The 9707-nt window shown below is 46.6% G+C and overlaps 1 pseudogene; it reads right to left on the bottom strand.

The window, feature by feature from the left end:
- Positions 1-7317: 7317 nt before the first annotated feature.
- Positions 7318-9212, bottom strand: LOC121013547 (splicing factor 3B subunit 4-like; annotated as a pseudogene).
- Positions 9213-9707: the final 495 nt, after the last annotated feature.

Genomic DNA, 9707 nt, shown 5'->3' with positions numbered 1-9707 from the left:
CTAAAAAAAGCAAGCAGCGGTTATTACCGCAGAAATCCTGGGGAAATAGATGCTCTTCCCTAGGCGGTTCGGACTTCTAGAAAATTTTAAAGAGGTTTAAGGGGAGGGGGGAAGGCGGCTACGAGGCACACATGGATGCAAACAGCAACAGGAAAACACGCCGTTGCAGGCTTCCCCCGCACCCCTTCGACAGGGAAGATTTTCTTGCCGAGAAGTTTACTGGGCCACTAGCAGGGGGGACCGCGGGCATCAGGAGGTGGGAGGGATGCGGACAGACGACTGCGGCCCCCCAGCCAGAGGCCACGCAGCAATCGCACGCACCAAGCTGCACCGATCCCGCGGCGAGGACGCGCCCCCGGGGCCCGCAGGGGCCGCTCCGCCCCGGCGCCCGCCGCCGGCCGAGATCCGCGGGGCCCCCGGAGTGGGCAGGGGTGCCGGGGTCCTCCAGGCTGGGCCCTCCCGGGCCCTCCCGCGCGGGGTCGGCTCCCACTCACATCCCTCGGCGGCGAGCCCCGGGCCTGGCCCCGCGCTGCCGCAGCAGCTCTTCGCCCCGACGCGCGCCGCGAGTCCGGGCCCAGGGGCCGAGCGGCAGAGGCGGCGGCACCAACTCCCGAGCGAGCCGGGCGCCGGCCCAGCCTGTCAGCGCGCAGGGAAGCCCGTAGGCGGCCGCCGCTGCCCCCTTCTGCTCCTCTTCCTCTCTCCTTCCTCCAGCCCACACCACTCCCACTTCGGGCGGCCGGGAAGCCCGTCACAGGCGTCGTCTCCACCCTCTCCCGGGCCACACCGGCTTCTCGGCGCCTCAGGCGATACTGGCCCGGACGCCCTATTTGCGTCGGAGTCCGCCTGCAGTCTGGCGGCCCGATCACTGCCGACCGAGACGGTCCCGCGGGCGGGGGCGGGGGCGGGAGTCGGGCACGCGCCCCGGGACTGCGCGTGTGCGCGTGCGCCGAGCGCCCGGGCCGCACTTCTCCGGGCGCGCGCGCCGCGGGGCTGGCGGGCGGCGGCCACGCACGACTCGGCTGCTCGGCCAGGCGGCGGGAGCGCGCGGAGATTCCCGGGGCGTCCCCCGGGCCTGAACGGGCGGGGAAATTGAGCTGGAGCTGGCTACCCGGGCCGCGGAGCCAGCGGGAGCCGGGCGCCGGGGCTGGGCCCGCCCCTCCCCAGATGGGCGTGTGTGTGGCGGCCGCCCGCCGTGGAGGCGGCTGGGAATGAGTCAGCCCGGCCGGGAAGGCGCCCCCTGCACGCAGCCGGCCACCACACACGTTATCCTCCCGGGCACTGTCGTTCGTTCCCCTTCTGCTTTCGCTTCCACGTTCCTCGTGCCGCGGACCTGTCCTTCCCCAGGCCGGGCCTCTCGGCCCGAGGGGAAGTGGCGCCGAGAGTTGGGGCAGCGTTCACACGCGCAGTTCTGTGCAGGTGCGCCCGACTCCAGTCCCTCACCTCTACGAGAATAGGGTGAGGGTGGGACGAGGCGCCCAGCTGCCTGCGGACTGGCTAGTGAGGACAAACATAGCCCACCGTCCCCCAAAGCCCCACTCATTCGTTCAACAAATATCCGCATACCATCCACCAGGTGCCGGACCGTAAGGCCCCCAAGGATGCTATGTAATCACAACGCGCGTTCTACTTGCTCTACCGGAGCGTGGATTCTGATAAAGTGACAAACATACTTGAAACGCATGATGTGCCAGTGTATAATTGCCACTAAGATAAATAAAACAAAGTAAAGGGATAGAAAGCGAGGAGGCAGTATGCTATTTTAGCGAGGGGTGGCCAAGAGAGACCTCCCAGAGTAAGTGACATTTGAGCAGAGATGTGGGGAATGAGAATGCACCAGTCCTGCAACTATCTGGGAGAAGAGTTTCAGGCGGAGGGACTAACAGGGGCAAAGACCCTGAGAAAGGAAGGTGCTTGGTAAGTTCAAGGACCTGGAAAACAGGTCACCGTAGCTGGAGGACAGTGAAGGAGGCAGCAGTGGGTAAGACATGAGGCCAAAGGAGTAGCCTGGAACCCAACTGTGTACGGTCTTTTTCTCATATTAGCCCTCTTTCAATGTGAAACACTGGATGCATTTATAGCCCCTGTTTCCCCACTCACAAATGATGCTGAGCTTCAGGTCTAACTTGTATTTAATGATTTCTCTAAATCAACTCACCAAAGCAACTCCCCCATTTCTTCTTACATAAGACCCATTGCAAAAGGTCTTTCAGCAAATGATAGCAGGATAGGAAATGACTTGAGTTCACACTGACTCCTTTAAAGTAAATAATGAACTACAGCCCTCCTTTTGTCATAAGAGGGATTTACAGGACAATTGCATTCCTACGGTTACTGTTCTGCAAGCAAAATACGCAAGCAAAATACGCTGGAGGGTCCTTATTTTTAATTTCTAAAAAGGAACTGGAACTGGTTGTGACTCAGTGGCAAATCGAAAATCTTGGAGTATAAAGGCTGAAATTACAAGCAGCAACTATCATGAGAATTCCCTTTTTCTACAAAAGAAAATTGTTACTGGAGTAGAAACCAGAACGCAGGCTCACACAAAGAAGACAAAATGGCCAAGTTGTCTTTGATATCACAGCTAAAGTTAAAATCATCTGAACTGTAGAAATGGAAACATTCTCTTTTGTGAGGAAAAAAAAATGTCCATTTTAGAACTCTGAAACCGAGCAGAAGCATTCCATGCAGTAAGTGATCTTTCTATATTTTACAATGACATGTTTGTTCAACCAGACATGGTATCTGTTACTGTCCACGGCCTGTTTGCAGGGGGGAGGTCATTTGTAACAGTGGCTATTGAGGGTTTCTTGTGAGGAAAGGGACTCTTTTTTTATAAAAGTGATTTGGATATGAAAAACAGGTGGACTGGAAAGGAAATACATTATTCTTAAGCTTATGGAATTGAGAAATCTCTACCTACCTGCCCAGAAAGTGACTTGCCCAGTGTCATCATTCAGAGAGTGCAAGCCTCTCTTGTCACTAAGGTAGTATGATTTTGAAGTCAATACTGCCCTGGAATGTTGAGCTCTTTTCACACTGTCACATTGTCTAGCTCTTTGTGTGATCCCTCATAGTGGCATAGCTAGAAATTTGCTCCCAGAGCAAATGTTTCAGAAAGATTCCCCTATTTTTTTTTAAGTTTTTATTTATTTTAGAGAGAGCACAAGTGGGAGAGAGAGAGAAGGAGAGAGAGAATCCCAAGCACAGTGCAGAGCCAGACACGGGGCTCAAACCCATGAGCCATGAATGAGGTCATGACTTGAGCCGGAATCAAGAGTCAGTCGCTTAACCGACTAAGCCACCCAGGCGATCCAAGATTCCCCTATTTTTGATAAGGATAAAAAAGAATTCCATGAGAACAAACTGGACCAAGTCTTTTGTGACATTCTTTCACACAATATGGAGAAATAAGAAACATGGGTTGGAGAATTACACATTTAGATCCAAAACTGATGATATGGCCATATCTAAAAGTAAAAACTAGCAGCTAATTGTTACCTCTGGGGCGAAGCCTATGGCACACAGCAAGATCCTGCTGTTGGGCTGGAGCAGAGCATGGCAGCCGTGGTCCTTGACTACCACTCCCCAAACCCACCCCTGCAACAAGACTGTGACAGTTTTGTGAGATGGGGCTTTGGCTGCTATCACGTTTTAAAGTTCTTAGGTGGTTTGATGCAACGCCAACGTTGCAAATACACAGCCAAGGGTTTAAGAACTTAAGCTTGAGAGTCTGGCAGACCCAGGTTTCAGTCACAGCTTTGACCAAGGAAGTCGTTTAGATTTTCTAAGCTTCCATTTCCTCATCAGTATAATGGGGATAATAATACCTTCCTTGAAAAGTCATTTTGAAGATTAGATGAAAAAGTATTTTTAAACCCTTTTATTATTATTAAATGTGTATTATAGTTGTGATAAGGACAATTTACAGATCTCACCAAGCTGGGAGGTATAAGAAATATGTTGGATTTTATTAGTAATCCTGAAGCATTTGTCACGATGCGTCACATTACACAGAACTGTGTGGGCTGGAATGATAAGGGCTGAGTTGTAACAGAGATAAATGGAAAGACTTGCATTTGTAAATAAAACAAACAAATAAACAGGGGAGCCTGGGTGGCTCAGTCAGTTAAGCGTGTACTTCGGCTCACGTCATGATCTCATGGTTTGGAAGTTCAAGCCCTGTGTCAGGCTCTGTGCTAATAGTGCATAGCCTGGAACCTTCTTCCGATTCTGTGTCACTCTCTCTACCCCTCTCCTGGTCCCACTCTGTCTCTACCTCTCAAAAATGAATAAACATTAAAAAAATAAAAAACAAACAACTATGCCATTAAATGATGAAATAATGAAAACATTAATCTTAAAATGAGCAAAAAAAAAAATGTGACAGCAAAAACAAACAAACAAACAAACAAACAAACAGGAAAGTCCTTGGAAAGGGAAACAGATTCAAGCAAAGGGTTGGGGATAGACAGTTACTTTGTTTATTTCCAAGACAGGGAAGATATACTTTTCTGAAGTAAAGGGAAATAGCCATCGAGAGAGGCTGATTTATTCCAGGTCTAGTAATATAAACGAAAAAGCAAAGGCGGGAGTGTGAATCAGGTAGACAGAAAAGCAAGCAATGTTTTTTTGTTTTCTTTTGTTTTGTTGTTTTGTTTTTTACTTTGAATCATCCAGATATTTTAGGATCATTCATTTCAAAGTTTGGTTAGATATGGAAGGAAAAACAAACAGTCCAATACCTCCTCTGCACTTCAGCAGATCCCTGCTGCTATATCAGACCTCTCATCCCTCCTTATAGCCCCAAAGATAAAGGTGTTCCTGGCACACAGGTCCTCCTTGAGATAACCAGATAAATTTAATTTTGATGCATGAAAACCAAAAGTTTTCCCCTCTGTAAACCAGGAATTAATAGCCTCCTTCGAGTGAGAATAATTATTTGGTGACATATGCAAAATGTCTGTTATAATTATGCTCTACTTTGCAAAAATTTTGTATTCAAAATAGAGGTATAGTTACAAATTCACTAAAAACTTTATACAAGGATTCATACCATGATTCACTCTTAAAAATAGAAATCTCCCTGGCATAATTGTTAGTTTATTTATAAAGATTATGGGCTTATTTATAAAGTTCTTGTTTATAAAGATTATGGATTCTGCCCTCTTTCTCTAGGAATGGTCCTACCTCACCCAGAGTAGCCAGCCAACCTCTAGCCGTTGTTATTCTTCATGACCCTCCCCCACCCCACCAGGCTTCTTAATTGCACCATGAGTTGTCACGTGAATCAAGCTGAGCCAATCAGGGTCCCAAGAAGCCCAAACTGGGATTCAAAGACAGTTGCTCAGACTTTTCTGTTCACTTGAAGCCACTCATGCTCTAACATTAAATCTGCTATTATGGTGTTACTATCTTTCTCCCTGTACGTGGAGCTGCACAGAAAGTTAGTTTGCTGTGGGGAAAGAGTAATGCAGATGTAAGAGAGGAAAGAGAAAAAGAGAACATACCAAGAATGAGTCCTCATAATGTTTCAGTTTCCTCTTCCTTATAAGGCCCAAAGAAACTTCCTGTATTTGGTATCTTGAAAATATTTCCTTATGACAAATTTGTCCTTTTTACTTAAGCTAGATTTACTTCCATCAGACTACTTGCAATGAAATAACCTGAAGGAAGACAGATATATAGCATGCTGATGAGAAAAGAAAAGAAAAAAAAAAAACCTCTCAAATTATGACAGAGAAGATGTATGTCCTTTAAAAATCCAATTTACTCACAAATTTGCAAGTCTATCTTCAATTATGAAGTCAAGAATAACTATAGAAGGTATTAGTTACAATCTGAGACATTACATAGAACCCATAGGTTAGCCAGAAATAAGCTGCCCTTGAGTATGGTGGCTATTTCCTGCAGGGAAATTTTCATCACCTTCACTGCCTCCTCCCTATCATCACTCCCTCTCAGGGCTGTTGGGTTTTCTTTTCTCCCTTGCTTCACCCAACTTTGTCTTTAACTGAGTTTTGTGAATCTTCTGGGCCATATCTATAGTAATTGCAATGGTCAATCCACATTAGCTACATTACTGATCAAAAGAAAAATCTAATGTGATATTCAAGCATCATACTGTTGTGTTTAAACAGTGTGTATCTCAATTTTACCTATGAAATATACAGCTGGACCAGAAGATGCTACATACAACAGTTCTCAACTTCTAACCCTACAAGACTACATACCTCCAATGTTTACAATTTGTCCTTGAGTGTATTTGCTCAACAAGCAGACCCCTCCCCACGCCCAGTCTCTCTCTCGATGCCTTCTCTTTCTGAGGTTTGGAAGCTGCACCTCTCTATCTCTCCATGATGAGAGTTGGCCAAAGGGAAAGCCAGCATTTTCCTCCCAGCAGAGGCAGCTGGTGCTGAGGGAGCACCTGCTTTAGGGTGGTCTTACTTTCTCCACATTTTTATCTTCTCATTTCTCTTTTAGACCTGACACCCATCACAGTGGCATATGCCTGAATTTGCTGACTTGAAATTTGTTTTCTTAAAAAAATACACCTAGGGGTGCCTGGGTGGTTCAGTCGGTTAAGTGCCCTCTCGATTTCGGCTCAGGTCATGATCTCACGGTTTGTGGGTTCGAGCCCCACATCAGGGCTCTGTGCTGACAGCGTGGAGCCTGCTTGGGATTCTATCTCTCCCTCTCTCTCTCTGCCCCTCCCCCCAACTTGCATGCTTGCTCTCTCTCTCCCTCTCAAAAATAAATAAATAAACATTTAAAAAAAAAAACACCAATGTCATTCTGGACTTTTGCTGAGATTATTGTAATTGAATGACTATGAAGTATTTTTTTTAAGTTATTTATTTATTTATTTATTTATTTATTTATTTATTTTGAGAGAGAGAGAGAGACAGAGACAGACAGAGACAGCAAGAGCAGGGAGGGGCATAGAGAGAGGGAGAGAGAATCCCAAGCAGGCTCCGCATTGTCAGCACAGAGCTCGAAGCAGGACTTGAACTCATGAGATCATGACCTGAGCCAAAATCAAGAGTTAAATATTTGGGGCACCTGGGTAGCTCAGTCAGTTAAGCATCTGACTTTGGCTCAGGTCATGATCTCACAGTTGGTGAGTTCAAGCCCTGCATCAGGCTCTGTGCTGACAGCTCATAGCCTGGAGCCTGCTTCAGATTCTTTATCTCCCTCTCTATTCCCCTCCCCCACTCATGCTCTGTCTCTGTCTCTCTCTCAAAAATAAATGCACATTAGAAAAAAAAAAAGAAAAAGAGGTAGACTCTTAAGCAACAGAGCCACCCAGATGCCCCAGTACTTACTTGTCTTTTTTAAACAAGGAGTTTAGTTTTATTTTCTCTGTGCATTTGCAAAACATTTAGGAGCAACACAGAAAAAAATAAAAGAAAACCTCTTATGAAAAAAAGTTACACTAAAAAACGTCCTGAGAGGAATTAGTGCCTTAGCCCTAGTAAGTTACAGCAATTCTGATTGGTCCAAGGAATTGAGAAAGCTATTGGGACCATAGAGGAGGCAAGAGAATGAGAAATTACTGAGGAAAATGACCTGGAAGTGGGCCATGAGGGGAACTGGAGGCCGGGAGGTGGGTCTGGGTGGAGGGAGGGGCCCCCACTGGTAGCCATGCGTGGGGGTCTTGGCAGCCCAGCATATCCACGAGGGGGCATGAGTGGAGGAGGCCCAGTGTATCCATGTGGAGGCAAAGACCCGGGTGATCCATGGGAGATCCAAACAGAGATCACTGGAGGGACATGTCCATTGGAGGAGGTTCTGGATGAGGCATTCCAGGGGACAGTCGGGTGGTGGCTGCCTCCCAGAGCCTGGGGCCCAGCATGGGGGTTATTCTAAGCCATGAGAGTATGGTGGGCCAGTTGCATCTGAGACATCCCTAGATGAGGCATCCCACCTGGTGGAAATGGGTGAGGATAGGAGTGTCTGTATCCAGGATGTCCGGCCTCTGGGCTTCTTGCTGATTGTGGGCCTTGTCCTCCAGCCCCAGGAAGCATAGGTGGTGAGGGTATGGTTGGGGGTATCCCAGGTGGAAGGGCTCCAGGGGGCAGCAATGGGGGTGGGAGGGACTGAGGAAGGGTGGAGGAAGCCCAGGCCCCAGTGATGATACCACAGAATGGGGGGTGGGGGGGGCGAGGGGAGTGGGATGCATCTGCCAACAGCTGATGAAGGCAGTCAGCCTGGGAAAGTGGGTTCTGGGTTGCCAGACGTTGTTTGGATACTGAGCTACAGTGCTTACACTTGGAGTCCTTTTTGAAGCCATAGAACACAGTGATAGGGTGGTTACAGAGATACTGCCCTTCATGGCCTCAACAGCTGCATCCAAAGCATCAAATGAAGCAAAACTAATAATGGCATACATAATCTTCCGAGTTGCCTGTGTCAGCATCCCACATAATCTTAGGGGTTTGCAAGATCACTCCAAAGGTGCTAGAAGTTATCATAAAGCAGCTTCTCACAAATCTCTGGGTCCAAATTGCCAATGAAAATGTTAGCCCCAAAATCCAGGTTCTTGTGAGCCTTGTTCACCTGTATTGGTTTCCCACTGAGTTTGACCATGTTCGTGAGTTAATGGCATAGTTGGTATCTTCCTCACTCAAGAATTCTGTAGCGTTTGTGCTGCCCTGACTCTATGCTTTGGCATGTGCCTGGGTGGCTCAGTCATTTGAGCATCCAACTCTTGATTTCAGCTCAGGTCATGATCTCATGGTTCGTGGGATTGAGCCCTGGCATCAGGCTTTGCACTGACAGCATGGAGCCCACTTGGGATTCTCTCTCTCCCTCTCTGTCTGCCCCTCCCCCTAACTCTCTCTCTCTCTTTCAGAATAAATAAACTTGAAAATAAAGAATTACGCATCTATTATTCTTATTATTCTATTATCTATTATCCATATCAAAGAGCTAAATACATTTGTTGAACAAGCTTCTTTTTTCTGTTTTGATCTCATAAGTAAATGTTCATACATACTACTTGTGGATAATCCAAATAATACACACTGTATAGTGTACAAAGTAGAAGTTCCCCTTGGTCCTCTTCCCCTAGCCCTCTTCACTTGCCAGAGGTAACCATTGATGACTGTCTGGTGTGTAACTTTTCAGACTTTTTTCTACTACATACCTCCTACAAATGTAGTTTTGAGCCCCATAAATAAAATGGATAATTCTACCCGTTTTTCTGTTACCATTTTTTCACTTATCACATATTGGAGATCTTTCATTCAATATGTATTGCTTTCCTTCACGCCTTTTAACTCTTATACAGGGTCCAATGAAATAGGTGACTTATAATGTATTCAATAATTCCAGCATTTATCAACATTTAGGTTTGTAATTTTCACAATTGAAAGCAGTGCTAAATTTGCACATCATTATATATACATTTCATGGGCACAAAGGTATTCCCTAGGATAGACACGAGACTGTCTGGGCCAAAGGAAATACATATTTAAATTTGGGGGGGCTATTGCCAAATTGACTTTCAAAAATCTCAGAGTAGCATATCATGCCCATTTCTCTATAATCTCAATGACTCTGGATATTATGAATCTTTAATTTTAGGTGATTTTAATTCCAAATCACATTAATTCCAATAGTTCAACAAATATTTACTAAACACCTCTTATGTGACAGGTATCTCGCAGCGTATGTATGTTATGCAGCCACTGTTCTACCTCTCCTTG

The sequence above is a fragment of the Herpailurus yagouaroundi genome, unplaced genomic scaffold (genome assembly GCF_014898765.1).
Source record: "Herpailurus yagouaroundi ecotype Mexico unplaced genomic scaffold, PumYag 199, whole genome shotgun sequence".
NCBI lineage: Eukaryota > Metazoa > Chordata > Mammalia > Carnivora > Felidae > Herpailurus > Herpailurus yagouaroundi.
The sequence above is the reverse complement of the archived record's forward strand: the minus strand, read 5'-3'. Positions and strand labels throughout refer to the sequence as shown.